Source organism: Mobula hypostoma, unplaced genomic scaffold (genome assembly GCF_963921235.1).
Source record: "Mobula hypostoma unplaced genomic scaffold, sMobHyp1.1 scaffold_100, whole genome shotgun sequence".
Lineage (NCBI taxonomy): Eukaryota > Metazoa > Chordata > Chondrichthyes > Myliobatiformes > Myliobatidae > Mobula > Mobula hypostoma.
In genome coordinates, this window is record NW_026948183.1 from 85,001 (window position 1) to 112,890 (window position 27,890).

General features: G+C 44.2%; 1 pseudogene; it reads right to left on the bottom strand.

Moving 5' to 3' along the window:
- Positions 1 to 1,713: 1,713 nt before the first annotated feature.
- On the bottom strand, positions 1,714 to 27,323 carry LOC134341500 (NACHT, LRR and PYD domains-containing protein 12-like; annotated as a pseudogene).
- Between the last annotated feature and the right edge of the window lie 567 nt (positions 27,324 to 27,890).

Genomic DNA, 27,890 nt, shown 5'->3' on the forward strand with positions numbered 1-27,890 from the left:
AGTCTTCACTATGGAAGACACCAGCAGGATGATGGAAGTTCAGATGTCAGTGGTCAGAAATATTTATAGTACATTACTCGCGAGCAGGTTCTTGGGAAACAGAAAAGTCTGAAGGTAAATGGGCCACCTGGACCACATAGTGTACATCCCAGAGTTCTCAAAGAGGTGACCGAAGAGATTGTGGAGGGATTAGTAATGATGCTTCAATAATCAATTGAATCTGGCATGGTTCCGTACGACTGAAAATTTGGAAGTATCACTCCACTCTTCAAGAAGGGAGGGAGCTAGATGAACAGAACTTATAGACCAGTTAGTCTCACTTCACTCTTTGGGAAGATATTGGAGTCAGATATTGAGGATGTGTTTTCAGGGTATTTTCGGTCATTTTCAGCATGGTTTCCTCAAGGGAAAACCTTGCCTGACAAGTATGTTGAAAGTCTTTTAATTCATTGAAGAAGTAACAAGCAAGATGGACAAAGGAGAATCGGTTGATGATGGGCACGTCACGTTTCAGAAGGTCCTTGACAAGGTGCCACACATGAGGCTGTTTACCAAGTTATGAGCCCATGATATTACAGGAAAGATTCTTGCATGGATGAAGCAGTGGCTGATTGGCGGGAGGTAAAGAATAGTAATAAAGGGAACACACAGCAGGTTCCCACCGATCGTACCTTTCCACCCTGTGCGTCTATGGCTTGGTCCCGCGACCAGCCCTCCAAAAGACTCACACCGACTTGCAGGAGGCGCACCGCTTCCAGGGTCTCGTTACCTCGTGGTGTCGTGTGTGTCTTGCCTTAGCGAACCTGTCCCTTTTTATCCCCTTGCTGGGGTATCGCCTGTCCATCACACTTCAAACAGTTCAGGGTTCAAAAAGGAGCCGATCTTGACAAATACCCAGACCGGTGTCTCCTTCCGTTAAACTCTCTCGTCTCTTCATTAACATTTCCAAATGCTGCTCCATTGTCTTATTTATCTCTCTTTCTCCTGAAGACAGGTGGCAGATCAACTGTTGATCCCACTGGTGCCAGCAGAGGACAGTTAACATCTTAGTCTATGTGTACTTTTTGTAACTCTCTTTCGTCACACTTCTGATAAAAACACTGTCACAGCTCAAAACAATTTGTAGGAACAAGACTTCTTCTTCTAACTGTCTACAGTTCCAGCATCAGGCACAATATCAAACTCTCTGCTTCCCTCTCGGTATCAAAATGGATCATTCCTCCCCTTCATCAGTCTGTGACTTGGCTCAGTTTGTCTGTCTCCTTCGCATTCTGAGCATGCGTCACACACCCACTGAGATCACATTTTATTTACACGGCTGCGACTGGAGACTTTCTGATTATTATCTCCCTCCTGTTGGTAAACTCAGAGTCAGCAATGGTATTGAACTTCAGGAGTAGCTGATTAGGCTTTCTCGTTGAAGATTGATAATCTGTCGGTACTGTGTGGCTGGATATGTGGGTAGTTTTCAGAGTGGAAGGAGGCAGGGTTTGGAGTACCCCAGAGATCAGTTCCTGACCACAGTTGTTGACAGCTTAATGGCCTGGCGGAGGGAGCAAGATGTGAGATGTCCCAGTCTGCTGGTGATGCAGAAAGCGTGGAATTGGGGGAGGGGAGGCAATTCACATGCAATTTCATAGCTTTGCAGTCAGTACATAGTTCACTGTGGGGCTGCAGTGGCGGGTTCCATTGCTGGCGGGGATGTTCACACATTCAGATGTTCAGGATCACTGCCAGTCCAGATCTGAGTTCCTCCAGAGGTCCCAATTCCTTCCTCCCGGTCTCACTGAACTGATTCCCCCACAGCCTGAAACAGACGAGAGAATAAAGATGAAATAAACAGATCACACAACAGTGTCAGTAACAGGGGACTGGGGTTAATGTTTCAACAACACTCACTGACAAATATCACCAGAAAACCCGTGGATCCGCTGATATTTTATCACATTGAACATTAACACAAACACTCACCAGATCCACTCCAGACTCGGGAGGGTCAATATGAGACGGCGGAGAGCGGGGACAGATCGGTCTGTCAGCGAGTTTAAGTCCAGCTGCAGCTCCGTCAGCGATGGGTTTGTACTGAGAGCGGAGAAAAGATCCTCGGCACCAGAATCTGTGAGACCGACTTTGCCCAGCCTGGAGATGAGAGAGAGTGAGGGTGAAGGACACAGAGAGACAGGAGACGGTACAAATCCCCAGTGTTTATCAGTAACACAATTACTGATCACATTAATGTTCAGTGTCAGACACCCAGTGACTGTAAACACAATCTCCCACAGTCTGGTACTTACCACAGTTTCTGTATTTTACACTCCGGGATCCTCAGAGCCGCAGACACCAGTTTCATTCCTGAATCTCCCAGTTCATTCGCCCCAAGGCTAAACACAAACAGATAAATTGATGAACAAAGTGATTCAATCCGTGGGTCTGAGGGAATTTCTCTCACTGGGATATTTCAGGAAACATTAAATCCTTCAGTAAATCACTGATCGGAGTTCCCATCACTGTCAATGTCCCTCGCTGCCCAGCTCCAGGGTATTCACCGAATGTCAGTAATTTAGTCTGTCGGTGTGACCCTGTAAACTCCAAATATTCTCTCTCATTCCCCGATGGTTAGAAAAGTATTTCTGATGCGAGAGGGTCGGGAGGGGCAGGGGTGAAGGGGAAAAACTCCCACAGTGAGGAAGATTTGTGAATGGGGAAATGTCGATGGGAGATGGTGGAAGAAAAAAGAGGAAGGGGTATGGGGAACAGAGATCCCACAGGAAGAAATGGGGTGGCATTTGTTACAATTCTTCACAATCTGATTCACTACAGTTTTACCCAAATCCTTTTACATTGAAACAACACAATGGAACAGTTTCACAGTTCAGAGTGACAGATAAATCAAGTTGCCTCAACTCCTGGCACTTGTGCAGCCCGGGTCCCAGCCGCTGGATTCCTTCACACTGAATGTTGCAGTTCCCCAGGTCGAGATGTTTTATTGTATCACAGAGCCCGATGACATGAGACAGGACCGCGCAGTCAATTGGGGTCAGTGTCATTCCACTGAATGAAAATGTTTCCACAGATTTCAGTACGGCCTGAGCAAGTCCACGATTCTGAGACTCAAACAGGTAGTGCAATGTGTTCAGGAGGCTCCTTTTACCAGCTTCACTCCCCGTGTTTCCACTCTGGCGTTTAACTTCCTCCTTCACCCAGTCAATCACCCGGCAGGTTGTTTGATGAGGAACTGGACCCAGAAACTCCTCCAGGCACCGAGCTGTCATTGGGTTGGAGAGACCAGCAACAAAACGGAGAAATACCCCAAATCACCCATCTGATGTGTTGTGGGCATCAGTGAGGAATTTCACGATATCCCCGGGATGTGGATTCAGGAATTGTGCAACTGCAGCTACAAACTCTTGGATGGTGAGGTGTGGGAATGTGTACACCACGCTCCGGGCAGAGTCCTCTCTCTCCAAAAGCTCCATCAGAAACCCGGACAGGAACTGGGAAGACTGGAGATTGTATTTGATCAAATCTTCATCTGTAAACACAATCTTCTTCTCGGACACTCCTCTGAAGGCCATCTGACCAACCCTGAGTAACACATCACAGGGTTTCTCAATCTCATGGCCGTGGTTTTTCAGGATGTTGTAAATATAGTAGGAGTACAGTTGGGTGATGCTCTTGGGAACTCGCTGTGGGTCCCTGACTCTTTGTGTGAAGAAGGGGCCCAGTGCCAGAGCGAGGATCCAACAGTAGGAGGGGTTGTAGCTCATGGTGTACAGGATCTCGTTCTCCTCCACATGTTTGAAAACATCTGCTGCCACCATCTGATCTTCAAAATACCTGATGAAATATCCCTTCCGTTCATCACCAACAAATCCCAGGATTTCAGCCCAAACACTGATATCCGCCTTTTCCAATAAATGCAACACAGTGGGATGGGTGGTCACCAGCACTGAACACCCTGGGAGCAGCTTGCCCTGGATTAAACTGTACACAATGTCAGACACTTCACACCACCACTCGGGATCTGGGCACTGGTGCTTGGGTTCTGTGTCTCTCCGACTGTCAGCAAAATCGATGTTGTGTTTGAATTCATCCAAACCATCAAATATAAACAGCAATCCCTCTGGGTTCTTCCAGATCTCTCTCAGGGAATTCCCAAAGTAAGGATACTGATCCAGAATCAGTTCTCTCAGGTTTATTCTGCAGTTAATGGAGTTTAAATCCCGGAATTTGAAACTGAAGACAAACTGGAACTGTTGGTATATTTTCCCCGTGGCCCAGTCATAAACAATCTTTTGTACCATTGTCGTTTTCCCGATTCCCGGGACTCTGGCCACTGCTGCAGACATGCCTGTTTTGTTTCCAAAGACAAATCTTTTAAATTCTCGCAGAAAACTCCTCTGGAACAACCGATCAGTCCGGATTTTTTCCAGCTCTCCACGGAAATGTTTTTCTCTCCACTCCTCATGGTCTCTGCCTCTTGCCAGCAGCTCATGTTCCACCAGTCTCTGATCTCGAAAGTAGAAATGACCGTGAGCTCAGCGTATCGATCAACCAGCTGGAAAACCTTCACCTTCTCCCTCATCAGGATCGTGTTCACTCTCAGTGTTTCAGTTTGTGTCCGCAGAGTCTCCTTGTGATTCCTTTGAACAGCTTAGGATGGACAGAAATAGGTTGTCAATGCCTGATCTGATGAACATGGAGAGTACTACATATTTTCTTTAATAAAAAAATACTTGTTAAAGACATTGTTTGGGTGAAATCTGGAGATCAGAGACAAAGTGTCTGAAAATGAACGATGGCCCAGAAACATTTCTGATCTGATTCAGATTCGCTGTTAAGGCTCCACTCTGCACTGCAGAGGGTAACACTTGGGGGTGGGGGGGGGGGCGGGCGCAATTTACTTGCTCAACTGACATTTACTTTTCTCACAATGGACCCCATGTTCTTGACACTCCTTTAGGATTAAACTGTCAGCACTGAGCCACAGAAAAGTAACGTAATTTCTGTTTCCCTTTCCAGGCTGAGCGAGTCATGATGTAACACGCCCCACACTAGTCTACAGTCTCTTAATCTCCGAGGAGCTGGTACATGAACTCAGGCAGTTCCTCAGTGATGCGCGGAAGAGCCGGAAGCTGAAGAGAATGGCAGCGGTAATAAGGGAGTCTATCGGTCGGCGATTCTGTGGACACAAAAAAAAAAGGAAACACCAATGGTCTTTGCCTCTCAGGTGCCATTGTCCGAAATGTTTCCGGACACGTCCACAATATCCTGAGAAGGGATGTTGAGCAGCCAGAGGTCGTGGCAAACGTTCGTACCAACGACATAGGAAGAGAAAAGGGAGGAGGTCTGGAAAACAGAACATATGGAGTTAGAAAAAAAAAGCTGAGAAGCAGGACCTCAAATGTAGTCATCTCAGGATTGCTGTCGGTGCCACCCGACAGTGGAAATAAGAATAGAATGAGGTGGCAGAGAAATTGTGGTTGAAGATTTGGAGCAGGGGGCAGAGATTCAGATTTCCGGATAATTGGGACCACTTCTGGGGCAGGTAGGGCCTGTACAAAAGGGACGGTTTGCACACAAATCCGATAGGGACCAATATTCTTACGGGCAGATTTACTGGAGCTGTTGGGAGTGTTTTAACCTAAAATGTCAGGGGGATTAGAATTCGGACGATAGAGCTGTGGATGAACCAGCCGGTTTACAAGTAGACGATGGGTGTAACATGAATGTAAGGAAGGACAAGCCAGTGATTGGGTTCAGATACAGACAGAGCAAAGTGTTAAATTGTACCACATAGACAAAATTCAAAAGGGCGCAGATGCAGGACTGAACGCTTTGTATTTAAATGCGCGCGGCATTCGGAATAAGGTGGACAAACACTTGGCGCAATTAGAGATTGGTTAGTGTGATGTTGCAGGCATCGCTGAGTCGTGGCTGAAAGAAGACCACAGTTGGGAGCTTAATGTTAAAGGATTTACGTCTTGTCGAAAGGACGGGCAGGAAGGCATAGGTGGTGGCATTGTTGCTGTGATGGTTCAAGATGGAATCACATCTTTAGAAAGAGGTGACATAGGGTCAAAGAATGTTGAATCATTGTGGGTGGGCATAAGAAACTGCAAGGATTAAAAAAAAAAGCTTTATGGGAACCCTATATTGACATGCAAATAGTCGTGAAGGTGTGGGGTTGAGATTGCAAAGGGAGCTGGAAAAGGCATGTAATAAAGGTAATTGTAATGGGAAACTTCAATATGCATGGGGAATAAGAAAATCCAACAAACTTCAGGAGTCGGATCGCAAGAGCGGGAATTTATTGAATACCGATGAGTTAGCGTTTTAGAGCAGCTTGTGCTTGAGACTACTCAGGGAAAAATTATCTTTGATTGGGTGTTATGTAATAACCATGATCCTATGAGGGAGCTTAATGTAAAAGAACCCTTAAGTGGTAGTGATCATAATATGAGTGAATTTGTACTGCAGTTTCGGAGGGAGAAGCATAACTTACAGTATTAGTATCACATTGGAATAAAGTGAATTACAGAGGCACGAGAGAGAAGCTTACCCGGATAGATTGGAGAAGGATACTAGTGGAGATAACAGCAAAGCAGAGATGGCTGAATCTTCCGAGAACAGGTCATACATTGCAGGATAGATATGGCCCACGGAGGAAGGAGTTCTCAAGGGGCACGTGTAGGCAACCACGGTTGACAAAGGAAGTTAAGGACTGCATAAAAACCAAGTAAAGGGCATACAAGATAACAAAAGTGAGGGAAAATTTAATGAATAGAAAACTTCTAAAATCCAACAAAAGGCAACTAAAAAATCTATAAGAAGCGAAAAGATGAAATATGAGGGCAGAAAAGCCAATAATATAAAGCAGGATAATAAACGCTTTTTTCAGTTATATAAAGAGTTAAAGGAAGGTGAAGGTTGATACTGGAGCACTGAAAAATGATGTTGGTGAGATAGTAATGCTGAACAAACAAATGGCAGAATAACTTAATGTGTACTTTGCATGTATCTTCACTGTGGAAGATGCTAGCAGCATGCAGTGGTCTGCGAGTGGCAAGCAGTAGGAGTGAATGCATTTGCTATTAGAAAGGAAAAACTTCTCTGCATACTGAAAGCTCTTAAGGTGCAAAGTCACCTGGGCCAGATGGACCAGAGTCCTGAGAGAGGTTGCTGAAGAGATGACAGATGGATTGGTCATGATCTTGGAAGAATCAGTTGATTCGGGCATGGTCCTGGAGGACTGGAAGATTGCAAATGTCACTCTAGTCTTTAAGAAGGGAGGGAAGCAAAAGAACGAAAATTATAGGCCAGTTAGCCAAACATCTGTGATTGGGAAAGATTTGGAGTCTCTTACTAAGGTTAAGGTTTCGAGGTACTTGGAGGCTAATGACCACATAAGTTAGCATGGTTTCTGTTAGAATTCATTGAGGAAGTAAGAAGCAATGTGGACAAAGGAGAGTCCGTGGATGCCATTTACTTGGATTTTCAGAAAGCATTTGATAAGATGCCGCACATGAGTCTGCTTAACCAGATAAAGATCTATGGCGTCACAGGAAAGATCTGGCATGTGTAGCGGAATTGCTGACAGGCAGCAAGTAGCGAGTGGGAATAGAAGGGGCCTTTTCTGGTTGGCTGCCAGTGACTGGTGCTGTTCCGCAGGGATCAGTATTGGGACCGCTGGCTTTCAGATTGTTTGTCAACGATTTAGATGATGGAATGAATGTATTTGTGGCAAAGTTTGCGGATGATACAAAGGTAGGTGGAGGGGTAGGTAGTGCGATTGCAACAGGACTGAGACAAATTGGAAGAATGGGCAAAAAAGTGAAAGATGAAATACAGTGTTGGAAAAGTATGACAATGCATTTTGGTAAAAGGAACAGACTATTATCTAAATGGGAAGAAGGTCCAAGCATCAGAGATGCAGAGGGACTTTGGAGTCTGGCGCCAGACACCCAGAAGATTAATTTAAAGGTCGAGTCTGTGGTAAAGACGGCAAATGCAACATTGGCATTTATTTAAAAGAGGATCGAATATAAATGCTGAGCCTTTACTAGACTGTAGTCAGGCCGCACTTGGAGTATTGTCAACAGCTTTGCGTCCCGTACCTCTGAAAAGATGTGTTGTCATTAGAGAGAGTCCAGAGGAGATTGAAGTGGATGATTCCGGGAATGAAGAGGTTAACATATGAGGTGTGTTTTGGCAACTTTAGGCCTGTACTCATGGGAATTTTGAGGAATGCGAGGGAATCTCTTTGAAACCCACCAAATGTTGAAAAGACCAGATAGGGTGGATGTGGAGAGGATGTTTCCCATGGTGGGTGTATCCAGAACTGTAGGGCACAGCCTCAAAATTGAGGGGCGATCCTTTAGAACAGATAAGGAGGATCTCTTTTAGCTAGAGAGTAGTGAATCTCAGGAATGCTCTGTCACAGACTGCAATGGCAGCCGAGTCCATGGGTATACTTCAGGCGGAAGTTCCTGATCAGTTCGGGCATCAAAGGATATGGCGAGAAGGCAGGTGTATGGGACTGAGTGGGATCCGGGATCAGCCATGATGAAATGGCAGAGCAGAGCCAATGGGCTGAATGGAAGAATGTTGCTCCCACGTCTTGTGGTCTTATGGAGGAATAACAACAAATCTCATCTCTACTTTGGATCGGAGGTCTGAGATTTTCCTTGCTGAAGTTGGATGTTCCAATTGGAACAGTTTGGCTTCAGTTTGGTCAAATCTCCGGATAGTCGGCCTTAGGAAAGGGGAACACTGAGGCTTCCTCTCTGACGGACGGGAATGTCTGATTATCGAACTCATAGAGACCTCTCGGTACACAGCCCGAGACCCGGAAGGTGCTGGGTGTTGTGACAAATGCATTTGGTTGCCTGTCCTGTAGCCACAGCAACCTGTCTCCCGGACTCCGACAGTCTCTAAACCGGCCTCTAAAGACAGGTATTCAGACTCTCAAGTGAAGTACAGACTTTGAGGTTTCCGTTCCATTGCTTACCTTTCAGATGTGTGGGCAATTCAGATAAACCCCGCTCAGTGTCCATGTAGGCGAACTGGCCGTCACCTGTTCAAACAGATTAACCTGCATGAAGTCTGTTCTGTGTAATACTGTAAATTCATCAGCATTTACATTTGTAACACACAGTGTATTGTTCACCGTACCTCGTTCCCGTATTTCATCCAATATTCTGCTCAGCTTCGGTAAATGGTGGTGTAGTTTCACAAAGGATTCCCACATCACCCTCCAGGCCCCGGAGCCCTTCTCCATCACCAGATCCAGGAGGAGTTTGGAAGCTCCCGCTCGGTTTCCCTTCTCCGCCAGCTCAGTCACGCTCTGTAATGAACAATGGGGAATATATTGAGGAGCGGAGGGATGGGTACAAATCTACCCTGAACATGGACTGACCCAGCACATTCTGCTCCCCACAGATCACTCACAGCCATTGAAGTGTTCACAGTGGGGAAAGGATTTTAAAAGAAGCGAGCGGGGTCAGTCATGACCTTCTGAACGCCACAGATTGCGGGGAATCATATACTTGGCAAGATTTAATTGGAGCACACGTAGCGTGGGTGAGCCAGAGATAGAGTGGGGAGTTGAGGGTTTGTGTCAGAGAGGGTTCAGTGAGGAGAGGCAGGGGTTTTAGGTAGATTTCAATCAGTATTTCCCCTTCCTTTTCACGGTTACAACAGTGAGAATACCATGCAGAATAGTAGAATACTCTTCATACTGGGTGTGGCAAGGCAGTGAGGCCTCCAGTGTCCCCGATAACTGCACCTTCAGGAATTTCATCCAGCTGCAGCTTCTTACCGACTGTGCTCAGGAATTGGAGCTGGATGAACCCGGGATCATTCTCACTTGAGAGGTTGACTGACAGGCTATATACGGAGGGAGCTATACCCGAAGCGCTGGACAGAGGTAACTGGGTCACCGTCAGCGAGGGAGGGGGGGATGGGTAGGAAAGGGAAAGACAGCCACTGTAGGAAACCCCTCTATAACAGGTGTACGGCTTACAGTTGTAGGGTATGACCGAGCAGAGGAAAGACACGGCGATTATGTCTCTGGCACTGAGTTTGGTTTTGTGACACAGAAGGGGTGAGAAGAGTGAGCTGCCCTGACAGGGGGAATTCAATGGTTAGAAGAACAGACAGGAGATTCTTCTGACGAGATTCATTTGTATGGTGTGTTGCCAAGGTCAGCGATACCTCGCGTCGACTCTGAAACTTTCTTAAGGGCAGGGTGAGCAGCCAGACGTACAGGTCCACGTTGGTACCGATGACAAGAGCAGGAAGTGTGATGAGGTCCTGCAAAGTGAGTTCATGGAGTTCGAATCTAAGCTGAAGAGCAGGACCTCCAGGGTTGTGTTCTTAGGATTGCCATCCATAACACATGCTAGTGAGGGCTGAAATAGGACGATAATACAGTCTAACGTATGGCTGATGAGATGGTACATTATGGAGGGCTTTAGATCTTTGGATGATTGGGCGCTTTTCCAGAGAAGATGGGACCTGGACAGACGTGATCGTTTTGCATTCGAACTAGAGGAGGTCTGCTGGACTTGTGGGAAGTGTTGTTAACGCTTCATGGGGAGGGAGAGGTGTTAAACTTGAGTTGCAGGGGTTGGAGGACCAGAGTCGATAGTGGACTGGTTGTGTGGGAAAGATTTTGTTAAACCGACATACAAAGTAAGGAAACAAAAGGATGAACATGGTGAAACTAACGTTCCAAAATGTGTTTTATTTCAATGCAATCAGTATTGTAGGACAGGCAGATGATCTTAGAGCATGGATCAGCACATTGAATTACAGCATTGCAACCGTTAATGTGATTTGATCGGAGGAGATGCACGACTAGCATCTCAGTCTTCCAGAGTTGCATTGCGTTAGACATGATTCGATAGAGCGGGAGTGATTAAAGAAGAAGCGGTGGTGTAACTAGTCAGAGAAAGTGCCACTAAATTGCTCAGACAGGACAAACTGGAAAGCTCATCTACTGAGTCTACATGGCTGACACTCAGCAGTAAGAAGGGGAGGCCCACGTTAATGGGATTATATTAGATGCAACCCAATAGTCAATGGGATTATATTGTATACAACCCAATAGTCAATGGGATTATATTGTATACAACCCAATAGTCAATGGGATTATATTATATACAACCCAATAGACAATGGGATTATATTATATACAACCCAATAGTCAATGGGATTATGTTATATACAACCCAATAGTCAATAGGATTATATTATATACAACCCAATAGGCAATAGGATTATATTATATACAACCCAATAGTCAATAGGATTATATTATATACAACCCAATAGGCAATGGGATTATATTATATACAACCCAATAGGCAATGGGATTATATTATATACAACCCAATAGTCAATGGGATTATATTGTATACAACCCAGTAGTCAATGGGATTATATTATATACAACCCAATAGTCAATGGGATTATATTATATACAACCCAATAGTCAATGGGATTATGTTATATACAACCCAATAGGCAATGGGATTATATTGTATACAACCCAATAGTCAATGGGATTATATTATATACAACCCAATAGTCAATGGGATTATATTATATACAACCCAATAGTCAATGGGATTATATTGTATACAACCCAATAGGCAATGGGATTATATTATATACAACCCAATAGTCAATGGGATTATATTATATACAACCCAGTAGTCAATGGGATTATATTATATACAACCCAATAGTCAATGGGATTATATTATATACAACCCAATAGTCAATGGGATTATGTTATATACAACCCAATAGTCAATGGGATTATATTATATACAACCCAATAGTCAATGGGATTATGTTATATACAACCAATGGGATTATATTGTATACAACCCAATAGTCAATGGGATTATATTGTATACAACCCAATAGTCAATGGGATTATATTATATACAACCCAATAGTCAATGGGATTTAGAGGATCAAATTTGCAAACATATCACGGGCCGTTGCAAGATCGTTTTGTACCCGAACTGGAGAGGGCTGATAACCTTGCGGAAAGGGCTATTAGCGCTGCTAGGGGGAGCTGTTATACAAGACTTGCAAGGGGGCGAAGAACCGATGTGATTCGTGGAGTGGTTGTGCAGGAAAGATGTTGTTGAAACGACATACCTAGTCAGGAGACTAAATGATGAACATAGTGAAACTAATGTTCCGAGTTGTGTATTATTTCAATGCAAGTCGTATTGTACGAAAGTCAGATGAGCTTACAGAGTGGATCAGCACATTGAATTACAGCATTGTAACAATTGATGTGATTTGTTTGGAGGAGGTGCAGGATTGGCAGCTCTACATTCCAGGGTTCCGTTGTGTTAGACACGATTCGATAGAGCGGGTGGGATTAAAGAAGGAGAGATGGCATGACTAGTCAGAGAAAATTATCACTGCTTTCCTCAGACAGGACAAACTGAATAGATGGTCCAATGAGACTACATAGGTGAAACTCCGGAATAAGAAAGGGATGAGCACGTTAGTGGGATTATATTATAGAGCACCCAATAGTCAATGGGATATATCGGATCATATTTGTAGAGAGAGCACAGACACTTGCCAGAAACACAAGGTTCTGATGGTCGATCATTTTAACGTTCCATTTACTGACGGGACACCCATAATTTAAAGGGCTGGGTGGAATGTTGCCATTCAAATGAGTTCAGCGACATCTCCGGAATCAATATATTCGGGTTACAACTATAGACAGTACATACTGGAATTCCTATTAGGTAAAAAGACAGTACCGGTGACAGAGGTGTGTGCAGGAGGACACTTTGGATATGGTGATTATAATACCAATATTTTAAAGATCATTACGGAAAAAAAGGTCTGGCCCTCTGGTTCAGATTCTAAATTGGAGAAAGCCCATTTCTAATAGTATCAGAAAAGATCTGACGAAAATGGATTGGGACAGGTTACTTTCAGGCAAAGATGTGCTTGGGAAGTGTGAGGGCTCCAAAACTGATATTCTGAGAGCAGAGTTTGAATGCATTAATGCAGAGTGTGACCGCCGAGCTTGAATGTTCATGACCGTATAAACGACGAGGATAACAGGTTTAGGGAACCTTGTTTTTTTGAGAGATATGCGGCCCTGAAGGAACAAATAAGATATTTGATGTGTATAAGAAATGCAAGAGTTACTAAAGGAGGAAATTAGGAGGGCTAATGTACGGCATGAGATTCCTCTAGCAGACAAGGAGAAAGAGAACCCAAACTCTTCATCAAATATATTCAGAACAAAAGTATACCAACGGACAAAACTGGTCCTCTTGAAATTCAATGTGTTCATGCATGTATTATTTGTATTAATATTTACTCTGGGAACATACAGAGTCTTTAGAGTGAGGCAAAATGGCAGAGACATTTTGGACCCTGTACAGATTAGAGAGGAGGATGTTTTTGCTGTCTTGAGGCAGATTAGGGTGGGTAAATCCGCAGGGTTTCCCTTCGTACCTTGTTTGAAGCGAGTGCAGAAACTGCAGGAGCTCCAGCAAAAATATTTAAAACGTGAGATGCGGGCGGATTGTAGGATAGATAATGTTGTTCTGCTGTTTGAAAAGCCTGTAAGAATAAGCCACACAATTATAGGCTGGCGAGCTTAGCACCAGCCGTGGTAAAATTATTGACAGGTTCTCTAAAGGACTGGATATGAGTGTTTGGATAGACAAAGATTGATTAGGATTGTCAGCACTGATTTGTGCCTGGTAGATCCTGTCTAAGGAACTTACAGTTCCTCGAGGACGTTACCAGGAGAGCAATGAAGGCAAGGCACTGTATGCTGTCTGCAGGGGTTTAGCAAGGCCTTTGACAAGGTCCCTCACGGGAGCTCGTTAAGGAAAATTCAGTCACTTGGGAGTAAGTTGGTTTAGGCATTGGATTCGGGAGATAAGCTAGGAGAGTTGGTAGATATTTGACTCTCTGACTGGAGGTCTATGACTAATGGTGTGCCGCAGGGATCAGCACTGGCACGAAGAAATCTGCAGATGCTGGAATTTCAAGCAACACACATCAAAGTTGCTGGTGAACGCAGCAGGCCAGGCAGCATCTGTAGGAAGAGGTACAGTCGACGTTTCGGGCCGAGACCCTTCTAGTCCTGACGAAGGGTCTCCGCCCATAACATCGACTGTACGTCTTCCTACAGATGCTGCCTGGCCTGCTGCGTTCACCAGCAACTTTGATGTGATCAGCAGTGGGTCGGGTTCTGTTTGCCATATATAACAACGTTCTGGATGATAATGTCATAACCTGGATCAGCAAATTTGTGGTGCCACCAAGGTAGCTGACAGCAAGCATGGTTATCAAAGCTTGCAGTGTGACCTGGAAGAGCTGGAAATAATGGGAAATAATTGGCAAAAGAATTTAATGAAGACGAGTGTGAGGTGTTGCACTTTGGGAGGACAAACCACGAAAGTACAGGCCTTGAGTGGGAGGGCTTAAACAGTGCGGTAGAACCAAGTTATCGGGGAGCACAGATGCATAATTTCTTGAAATTGTGGAACGTAGGTAGGGCTGTAAAGAGAGCTTTTAGGACATAGGACTTCCTATACCAACCTACTGAATGCAGCCGTTGCGATAATATGTTGAGATTGTATAAGATGTTGCCGAGGTCTAACTTGGAGTATTGTGCGGAGCTACATATAGAAAAGATTGAAAGAGTGCAGAGTAAATTTACAAAGATGTTGCCAGGACCCGAGAACATGAGATATAGGGAAAGGTTAGGAATTTATTCCCTGGAGTAGAAGAGGATCAGGAGAGATTTCATAGCGGTATACAAGTTTATAAATTCTATAGAGTAAGTGTGAACAGTCGGTTAGTACTGAGGTTGAGTGAGTCTAGAATTAGAGACCATGTGATGAGGATGAAAGGTGGAAGGGAATATGAGGGTAAACTTCTTCATTCAGAGTTTGGTGAGAGTATGGAACCTGCTGCCATTGGAAGTGGTTGAAGTACATTCGATTTCAACATTTAAGAGCAATTTGGCTGAGTACATGAATGGGAGAGGTATAGACCTCTCTGGTCAGGGTGCACATCAATGGGAGTAAGCAGATTAATAGGTCGATGTCGGTTATATGGGCCGAAGAACCTGTTGCTGTACTGTAGAGTTCGGTGAATATGACTAGATCGGACTATGAATGAGTCACCGTCGATTTTCCCTGGGGTAACTGCTGGTGAACTGCAGGAGGCTCACATTTCACTGCCAGACTCCATGAGGTGTCCAGTGTCAGCATTCAGTAATTTTAGGACTTCTGTGTATGTGTGATAGACCACGGTACTGGTAATGCCGAGAAGGGAGCTCGGAGTGAAACTGTCAGCTGTCTCATGGGAAATGTTATTGTCAGTTACAGTTTGTGGTTCTTCGTTACAATTTCGTCTGGTGAATGTGCCACAGGAACACAGGGACATTTGTAAAGATGACTAGATGCAATTTTGTGATATCTGCAGATGTTTGGAATGTTTTGAATTCTATTTTTCCAATTCTGAGGGTCACCATTAAATGCTGGTAATTACAAACTCAAAATGCAAAAGTCACAAGCAACAGAAGGTAACTGGGCCATGCGGCATGATGGCATATTTGATCAAATTCAAGAGGGTCAGTAGTTCAAAAGAGAGACAACAGTCAAATCCTATCTGTTTAAGTGATGCGGGGCGGGGCGGTGGTGTCCCATGATAGTGAGGGAAGACCCCAGATAGTTGGAGAAAGAAGTCACAATTTAGATGAACTGTGGAGTCCCAGAAGTCTGTTGTGTGACAGCCGAGGTTAAGCAACGGAAACGTGTTTGGAAAACTGAAAGATCAATATAAAGTCGTTCTCTGTCAATTGGTAGTAACCATCACATGTTACATTACTGACAGTCAATCACTGTTCGTATCGCAACTGTTTGTATCGATTACTATGTGTTCGGTTACTTGACAAATTCCAGTCAGAACATCAATCTGCTGAATAAAGCTGCCTTGTTGACCCACACAGACCTGTTCCGTTAGATCGGTTCAGTCAGTCTGTCGAAGAATCTGCTGTCAAACTGTGTCTTTTCCACTTACGTGATACTCTGGCCCAGTGAAGTGATCCTTGTCTGTTAACATGAGGCCGAGACCCTCCGCACCCTCTTCAATCGCCTGTTCCAGTCGCTCCATGTAGAATATTGTCAGCCGGTACAGCTGGGGATCGTCACAATTTGACAGGAAGGTGGTGAAAGTGGAATTCAGATCTGTGAACAGACATAGAACATGGAAAAGTACAGCACAGGAAGAGATCCTTCGTGACACCATGTTTCTGTCGACCATGATGTCAATGTGAAACCATCCTGTCTACGTGCTCATGGTCTATATACCTCCAGTCCCTGCCTGTCCATGTGGCCATTTAAATGTCTCTTAAACGCTGTAATCTCATCTGATACCATCGCCTCGTTGGCAGCGCGTTCCAGGCACTGATCTCTGTCAGTGGAAAACCTGCATCGTAAATGTTCTTTGCACAATCACCCCTCTCGCATGAACTCATGCCCTCTCGTTTTTACATTTCAACACCGAGTAAGTGACTGAGTGTCTGTGTAATCTATGCTTCAGATGATTTGATATATTCCGTCACCAGCCTCCGACACTAAAAGGAAAGTAATCCAAGCCTGTCCCTAATCTCCCGTTATATCTAATAATCTGTAATTCATTCACATTCTCCGGAGACTCCACATTCTCCTCTAATGTACAGACCAGAACTGTACACAAACCGCAGTTGTATCCTAATCAAAGATCCCTACAGCTACCGCACTGACATTGGAGAGGATTCAGAGAAGATTCACGGGAATGATTCCAGGAATGAAAGGGTTACCGTCTGAGGAACGTCTGGCAGCTCTTGGTCTGTATTCCCTGCAGTTCAGGAGAATGAAGGGGAATATCATAGTAACATTCCAAATGTTAAAAGGCCTGAACAGATTAGATATGACAAAGATATTTTCCATGATAGAGGAGTCCAGGACAAGAGGGCACGACTTCAGGATTGAACGACGTCCTTTTAAAACTGAGATGTGGAGAAATTAGTCAGAGGGTGGTAAATCCGGAAATTTGTTGCCACGGGCGGCTGTGGAGCCCAAGTCATTGGGTGTATTTAAACAGAGATAGATAGGTTCTTGATTAGCCAGGGCACCAAAGGATATGGGGTGAAAACAGGGGAGTGAGGATGACTGGATGAATTGGATCAGCTCATGGTTGAATGAAGGAGCAGACTCGGTGGGTCTTATAGACTTTTCCACATTTGGATTCAACCCTGGACCGATGTCGTAGATTGATTTTACGATCCGACCACATGTGTTGCCTTTTTCATGGAGGTACGCCCTTGTTCTCCAAAATTCCTCTGTACATCAATTCTCATCAGGGTCTTGTGCTTTACTGTCTTGTACTTCCCTCGTATATTTGACTATTAAATGTGCAACTCCTACACTTTCCTGTATTAAACTCCAGCTGCCATCTTTCAGCCCATGCCTTTTGCTGATCATTAATCTACCCGATACTTTAACAAATATTCCTAACTTCCACAACTCCACCGAGTTCTGCATTTTCTGTAAATTTGTGAATCAGCCACTTAAGAGTTTTCCCAAGTTATTTATAAACATCACAGATTACAGAGCGTTCAACACTGAACCTCTGTTCACAGATATTGCCAGCAATACCTGTTTTGTTTGGGCAAGTTAACGTTGCACGTCTCCAAGGATCGAATTTGCCTTACGCATTTGTCTATCTGAAGGGGCCATTGTGAAAACTTTACTAACATCCATGTATGAAAATGTCACTGTCCTTCCCTCATCAGTCCTCCTCCGAATGCAGAACATAGTCCGGTGCGCTAAACCCACGTTGACCATCTTTAATAATGCTATACGATTTCTATATGATTTCAGCTACAATTACAATGTATCTCTCAGCATACTCTCCACTAATTTCTGTACAACTGATGATTTACTGGATTTCCTCTGTAGCTTTTCTCAATCTGAGGAACAACACTGACTCTTCCAGTGGTGACAGAGGAGATGTTGTTCCTGAACCGTTGAGCATGTGTCCCTAACTCCTCATTGATGGAAGCGAGACGAGGACATGTCCTAGGTGATGGGAGTAACTTAAGAATGAAGAAGGTATTTTTTTAGGGTTACATAGGTATCATCTTTTGAAGGTGCACTTGATGCTGGTGAGGACAGTGTCCATGATGGAACTGGCTGAGTTTGCAAGTTTCTGTAGCTTTCGCCCTAATCCTATGCAGTGGCCCCTCCAGACCAGATGTTGACGCAACCAGTCAGCAGGCTCATCAGGGTACAGCTGTAGAAATTTGCCAGCATCTTTTCCTCTATTTTTTTAAACAGCTACACGGACTAAACAATGTTTTCAGTTTACTTATTAATTGTCAGTATGGTTGCCTAAAGGGAAAGTCTGGGATGAAAAATCTGTTGGAATTCTTTGAGGGAATAATAAGCAGGGTAGACAAAGGAGAATTGGTGGATCTTGTACACTTTAAATTTCAGAAGAAAAGCTGCCGTACAGGAGGCACCTTAACAAGATGAGCCCATGGTGTTATCGGACTGGTACTAACATGGATAGAGGATCGGTTGATTGGCAGGAGACAAAGAGTAGATATAACGGGGAGTCTTTTCGAGCTGGCTGCCAGAGATTGGTGGTGTATCGCAGGGATCTGTGCTGGGAGCGATTGTTTTTACTTTATATATCCATGTTTTAGAATACGTAATTGATAGCTTTATGGCCAAGTTTGCAGAGGATACGGAGGTAAATAAAGGGACAGCTAGTCTGTGGAAGCAGGGAGACTGCAGATGGACTGACTTTGGAGATATTAGGAGATTGGGTAAAGAAGTAGCGGTTGATATACAGAGTTGCAGAAGTGTATGGTTATGCACTTTATTAGAAGGAACAAAAGCGTAGTCTATTTTGTAAACGGCCATAAAATTCAATAATCGGAGGCACAGAAGGACTTGGAAGTCCTCGTGTAGATTGGATCCGTGGTGAGGAAGGAAATGCTATATTAGCATTCAGGTCAAGAGAACTAGAGTATAAAAGCAAGGATATAATGAGGAGGCTTTGAAAGGCACTGGTGAGGCCTCAGCTGGAGTATTCTGAACAGATTTGGTAACATTGTCTAAGAAAGGACGTGATTCAGAGGAGGTTCATGAGATTGATCCCATGAATGAAAGTATTATAATATGAGCTTGGCCTGGGCAGTACTCGTGGGAGTTTAGAAGAATGAAAGGTGGATATGAATGAACCCTATCGATATTGAAAGACCTATATGGAGTGGGTTTTGAGAGGATGTTTCCCATAGTTGGGGGAGTTTAGGACTAGAGTGCATAGCCTCAGAATAAAGGCACGCCCACTTAGAGCAGAGATGAGGAATAATTTCTTCAGCGAAGGGGTGGTGAATCTAACGAATTCCCTGCCACAGGCAGCTATTGAGGCCAGGCCATTGGTTTTATTTACAGTAGATGGTGACATGCTTTTGATTAGTCAGGGTGTGAAAGATTACAGGGAGAAAGCAGGAGAATAGGATTGAGAGAGAAAGTGAATCAGGCATGATGAAATGACAGAGGATGCCTGACGGGCCGATATCCAAATTCTGCTCCTGTTCCGTATTGTGTATTGGTCTTATCTAGCCATAGGACCATAAGGCCAAGGAGCAGAACTATGCCATTTCACCAATCAAATGTGCTCACCATTTCATCATGGCTGATCGATTGTTCCTCTCAGCCACAATCGCATGGGCTCTCCCCATATCACATCATGCCATGACCAATCAAGAATGTATTAACCTCTCCTGAATTATACGAAAGACTTGGTTCCACAGTCGCCTGAGACAATGACGTCCACAGACTCGCCACTGTCTGTCTAAGAAATACCTCCTGATTTCCATTGTAAAAGGAATCACCTCTACCATGAGGCTGTGTCCTTTTGTCTTAGACTCTCCCACCATTAATAAACATCTTCTCTGCGCCCAGTTTGTCGAGGCCTTTCAACATTCGATCAGTTTCATTGAGGTCTCCGCTCATTCGTCTGAATTCCAGTGAATAGAGCCCCACGGCCATCATACACTTTTCATATGACAAGCAGGTCAATTCTGCACTCTGTTTCAGGAACCTCCTTTGAACCCTTTCCAGTGTCAGCCCATCTTTTCTATGATGAGGGGTTTAGATCTGCTCACAATGCTCCAATTAAGGGCTCATCTTTAAAAAGTCTCAACATTGCATCCTTGCTTCTATATTCCCCTTTTCTTGAAATGAATGCTAACATCGCATTTCCATTTCTCACCACAGACTAAATCTACAAATTAACCTTTACGGATACCGTACAGGGAATCCCAAGCACATCAGCTTTTCCATTTAGAAAATAGTCTATCCTTCAATTTCTTCTACAAAAGTGCATGACCACTTCTTGAACTCCTCTTCATTTGCCACTTCTTTGCCCATTCTCCTAATCTGTTATTCCTCCTATAGCCTCTCTCCTTCTTCAAAACTACCGACCCCTCCACCTATATTCGTATCGTCCGCAAATTTTCCAACAAAGCCATCAATTAAGTAATCCAAGTCATTTACATATAATGTAAAAATAAGCGGTTGCAACACAGACCCCTATGGAACAGCACTAGTCACTAGCAGTCAACCAGAAAAGGCTCCCTTTACCCCCAGTCTTTTCCTCCTGCCAATCAGCCACTCTTCTATCCATGCTAGTATCTTTCCGGTAATACCATGGACTCATAGCGTGTTAAGTAGCCTCATGTTTGCCAGCTTGTCAAAGACCTTCGCAACATCAACCGATTTTCCCTGTTGGTTCTTTCTTCAAGTAATTCCAGGATTCTTCAATGAAAGGCACGATTTTCCCTTGAGAAAACCACGGAGACAACAATTTATTTTATCATATGCCTCCAGGTACCCTGAAATCACATCCTTAACAACCATCTCCAACATCTTGCCAACCATTAAGGTCAGACTAAGAGCCCTTAAATTTCCTTTTTTTCTATCCCCCCCCCCCCCCCACCATCTTGAAAAGAGGAGTGGCATTTGCAAATTTCCAGTCGTATGGCGGTATTTCAGAATCTAGTGATTCTTGAAATATCATTACTATTCCCTCCGCAATCTCTTCAGCCTCCTAATTCAGAACCCCGGGATGCCCTCCAAATGGTTCAGATAACTTATCAACACACATATCTTCCAGTTGTTCAAGAACCTTCTGCCTGGTAACTTTGCACATTTCAGACTCGGACGCTCGAATACTTCCAGCATACTACCAGTGTCTTCCACAGTGAAGACCAATGCAAAATACATATTTTGTTCATCTTCCATATCCATGTCCCCCGTTAATGCCTGTCCTGCATTGTTTTCCAGCGGTTTGATATCACTCTGAACTTTTGTTTACACTTTATGAATCTGAAGAGACTTTCTGCTTCCTCCTATCACTGGCTAGCTTACTTTTGTATTCTATCTTTTCAATCCTAATGACCTTTTAATTGCGTTCTATTTTTAAATCTTCCCAATCCTCTATCTTTCATGAATTTTTGCTCCTTAATGTGCCCTCTCTTTGACTATCATTTAAGCTTTAACTTCTTTTGTTAGCTACGGTTGTGTCGCTGTGCTATTAAAATACTTGGTCCTGTGTTTTTCTCATTGCTTCCAGAAATTCCAGGCCTTGCTGCTCTGCCATCATCCCTGCCAGTGTCCTTTTTTCCAAAAAATGGCCAGAACATCTCTGATTCCTCTAGAATTCCATTTCCTCCACTGTCATACTGATACATTTGAACAGGAGAATATCTGCAGAAGCTTGAAATCCAAGTAACGAATATAAAATTCTGGAGGTATTCAGCAGGGCTCCAGCATTTTGCATGTGCTGAACATCTTTCAACTTTCGGTGTGGATTCACTCATATTATGATCACTGGCCCTAAAGGGCTCTTTTTCCTTAAGCTTTCTAACAAATTACGGTTCATTGTACAACACCCAATCCAGAATAGCTAATCCTCCACTGTGCTCAACCATGAGCTGCTTAAAGATGCCACCTCGTTGGCATTCTAGAAATTCCCACACTTGTAATTCAGCACCAACATGTCCCAGTCTATCTGCATTGAAATCCCCCATGACGATTATAAAATTGCCGTTTTGTCACGCATTTTCTTTTTTCCCTTCTGTGTAGATCACATTCATTCCTCTGTTTGTGGGTGTGTCTATACTGCCTATCAGCGTCTTTTTAACCTTGCAGATTCTTAGATCTAGCCACAACAATTCAACACCCTATGACACCTCTTTGTAATGATTTGATTTATTGCTTTAGCAACAGAGGCATGCCACCCCATCTGCCTACTTGCTTGTATTTTCATGCCATGCCTATCGTTTGATGTTAAGCTCGCAGCTACAATCTCCTTTCAGCATGATTCAGTGATGCCGTCAACATTATACACGCTAATCTGGAACTGTTGCACGTTCATCTACATATGTACTGCGCGCATTCAAATATAACACCATCAGTCCTGTGTTCGCCCTTTTCGATTTTGCCCGCCTTTTAAGTTGCAATTCAGCCTGTTGACTGCAATTTTGCACTTTTATCAGTGTCTCCTTGCTGGGAATCGCACTACACACTGCCTCTGTTTGTAAGCCAACTATGCTTATCCTTCTCCTCAGCACTGTCACTCTGGATCCCAGCACCCAGCCCCCAATCCTCCACCCCGCCAAATTAATTTAAAACCTCCCACACGACGCTAACAAACATGCCCAGAATGATATTGCCCCCTATCTTCTGGATCACGTGTAACCCGTCCCCAGTAGAGATCAAATGATACATCATTCTGAATCCCCTGCTCAATGCACAATTACTCAGCTACGCATGCACCTGCCAAATCATCCTATTCTTAAACCTCACTAGTGCATGGCACAGGCAGCATTCCAGCGATTACTATCCTGGAAATCATGTTTATTCACCTTTATACCTAGCTCCCTAAAATCACTCTTCAGGACCTCCTCAGCTTGTCTGTCTATGTCATTGGTGACAATATGAACCAAGCCTTGTGGCTGCTCACCCTTGACGTTGTGAATGCGTTGGACCTGATCCAAGAGATCAGGCCCTGGTAACTCAGGCAACATGCCCGAAATGATCAACTGTACAATTTTCCATAGACGATTTCTGGTCTGCTGAGTTCTTCCAGCGTTTTGTGTGATTTCCAACATCTGCAGATTTTTCTCTTGTTTGAGATCTGACCCTGGCACTTGGAAGGCAACATACCACCCGGGTGTCTGTAGCTTGCCCACATAATCTTCTCTCTGTTCCTCTATGAACACAGTCTGAGCCACAGCATCAGATTCAGTGCCAGAGTCGCGGTCACCGGTCAGGTCCCTGCCCTGGAACTGTTGGAATGATCTATAACTCAAGTCTGTTTTACTACTGGTATCAATGACCACGTTTGATGAAATCTTCTGTGCCCTGTTAGCGCCTGTATAAATTTCTTCATTTGAACTATTGTACATCATGAAGACCGAAGTTTAATTAAACTGATTAGAATGATTAATCATAATCATACCTGTGTCCATTATGATTGTGACTGACGACTGATGATTGTAGTCTTCTTGCTTAAACTTTCGTCCCGGTGCAGGAAAGCTCCACCTGCTGGTGATGCTCTGAATTACACACAAAGAGACAATGAGTCAGAGAGATTATGATGAATGTGTAAATATGACAGGATCCCCCTCCCCTGTATCACAGCAGCAGTTGGTTTAGGGACCAAACATTCCCCGTTAACATCAACTTCCACACCATGTCTATATGTCTGATCAGCAATATCTGGTGCATCCTACTGATAGAGTCACAGAGCAATACAGCATGGATACAAACCGTTCGGCCCGACGAATTCATGCCGAACACGCTGCCTACAGAGATGGTCCCGATTTCCTATGATGTGTCAATATCCCTTCAGGCCACTTCACTCCATTCACCCATCGCAACTGCTCCTTCAATAATAATCTTGTCCCCGCCTTATTCACTTCCTTTGGTAGCGCTCTGCAAATAATCAGGAACCTCTGCATGAAAACGTTGCTGTTCATGTCCCTTTTAAAACTTCCCCTCACTTGCAAAATCAATTTCCGTGCTATTGGTCTCCCCTGCACTCAGGAAAAAGACTTAACACTGACCTTATTTCTGACTCTCATAATTGTAAACATTTCTGAAAAATCACTGCTCATTCTCAGGCCTTTAGTCTTGGCAACATATTCGGAAATCATCTCTAAACTCATTCCAGTTTAATCACAACTTTTCTATAACGGCGCAACAAACTCTGCGGTGGTACTCCAAGCACAGCCTCAACTGCACGATGCTGCAAACTCTGTACTCTATATACTGACTGATAAAGGCCGGTGAGCAAAACTCTTTCAACCCGCCCTGCACTCCTAGAGCCCGCTGTTCCATTACACTACCTAATTCCCTACTACACATGCAATCAGTCCGTTGATTTCATTTCCAGAACTTCCAATACGTATTTTTGGTAAAATGTGGATATCTGTGCTTGCAATCGCAAATACAGGGACAATAATTTGACGGGATGAAACACCGTAATAGCGGACAGTATGTTACGAGTCCTTACTTTGGGCTGTGGGGAGAATTCCCGTTCAATCCTGATCCTGACAGTGAGAAAGCACACCCTGGTATAGATCAGTTCACACTGTCATAAAATATACTTACACTCTGCCCAGTATCATCCCTCCACCTGATCCCTGACACGGAAATATTCCAAATAAACACAACAAAAAAAAACTCATTTTGCATGAGTATGCCTTTCTAACATGTAAACTGATTGAGAATCAATACGTCGGTGCTGATGGCAATGTTTCTCCAGAAATTTTCATCTGCTGCAGAGAGGAGTCACAACCTGCATCCTGGTCCGGTTCGGTTGGTGTTGTCGCTTTAAATTATCGTTCCCCTTGGGACCAGTTTATTCTCAGATTATAAACCTCAGCGACAGCTCAGGGCAAAGTTCGCTGTGGGTTTATTGCACAGATACAGTACAAGTAGGGAGCCGTGAACTCTGATGAAATATTATGCATTTGGTGTACTTTTTTTTTGAACACTGGACATTCTCTTTCTCCAGATTTAACTGTGCCCCAGCTGTCAGGAACTGACTTCGAGGCCAGTCTGTTTGTAAAGGGCCATTTTAAACAGATGTTGGAAGTTGGATCATTCCAGTAATGGGCCGATTGGGGAGGAACTGTACCGAGATAACCACTCCCCAGAGATAACAACCAGTCAAAGTCGACAGCAAGATAAGGACGTCCTTCTCTTTCAGTTCATTGCTCACTGACTGGAAACAAGTTACCAGATCACTGCAAGAATCAGATGAAATTATGATCATTTCCCGCTGGCGAATTTGTCTGGCACCGCACTTATTTTACGAATACGTCTACCGCTCCACGTCAGGGAAGGTTGGAAAAACAGTAGACATTAAATTGACAGGAGGTCTCTTATTTGTCGGAGTGTGCTGCTGGTATGTTGAAATAGTAACGGGACATTCGCCTCCTCAGTCCTGTTCCGCCTTTCTCGAAGATCACAGCCGGACTGTGATCTCAGTGATACATCCCTGCGACCGCCGACAGCACTTCACTCCCTTGTCTGTCAAGGATCTGTGTTCTGCGGAATTAACAACATCGGGGAAAAAAAAAAGCTGCTCCTTTTTCCTTTGAGGAGGAGAATTCCAAACACACACTATTTCCACCTCATAACAACAACCTCATCTATCTTCATCTGTTTCAGTTCCCCCTACAGCAGCAAACATGTTCGCCACATCCCTGTCCAGACTCCACACGATGTTCAATGATTTATCTAAACACCGACGGATATATATTTAAAAAAACCTCCTCTTCTTCATCTAAATAACAGCGAAACAATTAATATCCTGTATCTACCTATTACCAGCGAATACAGGCAAATTCAGCCATTCATCCAGTACCCGGGGATAAAAACATTTTACCTCTAATTCTACTAAGTCAGAGAACGTGGTCAGTATTGAAGCGGACGGTAGCATAGTGGACAGTATTGAAGCGGACGGTAGTGTAGTGGTCAGTATTGAAGCGGACGGTAGCATAGTGGTCAGTATTGAAGCGGACGGTAGCATAGTGGACAGTATTGAAGCGGACGGTAGTGCAGTGGTCAGTATTGAAGCGGACGGTAGTGCAGTGGTCAGTATTGAAGCGGACGGTAGTGTAGTGGTCAGTATTGAAGCGGACGGTAGTGTAGTGGTCAGTATTGAAGCGGACGGTAGCGTAGTGGTCAGTATTGAAGCGGACGGTAGCGTAGTGGTCAGTATTGAAGCGGACGGTAGCGTAGTGGTCAGTATTGAAGCGGACGGTAGTGTAGTGGACGGTATTGAAGCGGACGGTAGTGTAGTGGTCGGTATTGAAGCGGACGGTAGCGTAGTGGTCAGTATTGAAGGGGACGGTAGTGTAGTGGTCAGTATTGAACTGGACGGTAGTGTAGTGGTCAGTATTGAAGCGGACGGTAGTGTAGTGGTCAGTATTGAAGCGGAGGGTAGCGTAGTGGTCAGTATTGAAGCGGACGGTAGTGCAGTGGTCAATATTGAAGCGGACGGTAGTGTAGTGGTCAGTATTGAAGCGGACGGTAGTGTAGTGGTCAGTATTGAAGCGGACGGTAGTGGAGTGGTCAGTATTGAAGCGGACGGTAGCGGAGTGGTCAGTATTGAAGCGGGCGGTAGCGTAGTGGTCGGTATTGAAGCGGACGGTAGCGTAGCGGTCATTATTGAAGCGGACGGGCAACAGCAGCAGAAGACTCCGGACATACACACAGTGGCCACATTATTAGGTACAGGTGGTACAGAGTAAAATGCCCAGTGAGTGTAGAACTTGCTATTTCTATCTACGGCCACTGAGAATTACCACAATATTTGTTAACATAAATAACATTGCCAGATCTGCCTCGTCTTTCCTAAAAACACACACACAATGAGAATAATAAAGTACACAGATCCATAAAGCCGCGCAATTTTAAAGACAATATTGATATGGTAAAAAATACTAGAAATACTGCCCTGACAAGTGGGCTTATTAAAACACCATGACACAGCCCAGAAGAGTCCAGTTCTTACCTGGTGCTGGATTCCCGAGTTTGATTTCAGTGAATCCGAGCATCTGAATTTTATTGACCCTAACAGTAAGTAAACACACCCTGAGCAATGTTCAGTTGATAACACGCTCATAAACCTGATCTTCAGTCTATTCAGCATGTAACGCCACACCTTGTTCCACAACGCCTGTAGTGAAAAACGCGAAGACTCATTTTGTTTGAATGAGCTTGTCTAACATGTGGTTCGAGCCAAAAGTACGACTTCAGTGCGCGATGTAATTATTACCTTTCTCTCGAAAATTTGATCTGCCCCAGGGAGGGAGCACAACCCACATTCTAGTCCGGTTCTGTTGGTGCCGTCACTTTGATTTATTGTTCACCCTGGGACCAGTTTATCGTCAGATTATAAACTCCAGCGACAGCTCAGGGCAAAGATCACTGTGGGTTTATTGCTCACTGAAAGAAGAAGGAAGGGCGCTGTCAACTCCTGTAAAATATTATGCATTTGGAGTATTTTTGTTTTTGCTTTTTTTTTTATTTAACACTGGGCATTCCGTAAGGGTGCCCAGCTGCCTGGAGCTAACTTAAAAGTCAGTCTGTTTAGAAAGACCCATTTTTGACAGAATCCACAGTTGTACCATTACAGTAATGGGCCGATTGTGGAGCAACTGTGCCGAGATAGCCATCTCCCAGAGATAAAAACCGGTCGAAGTCAACAGCAAGATAAGAACGCCCTTCCCCTTCAGT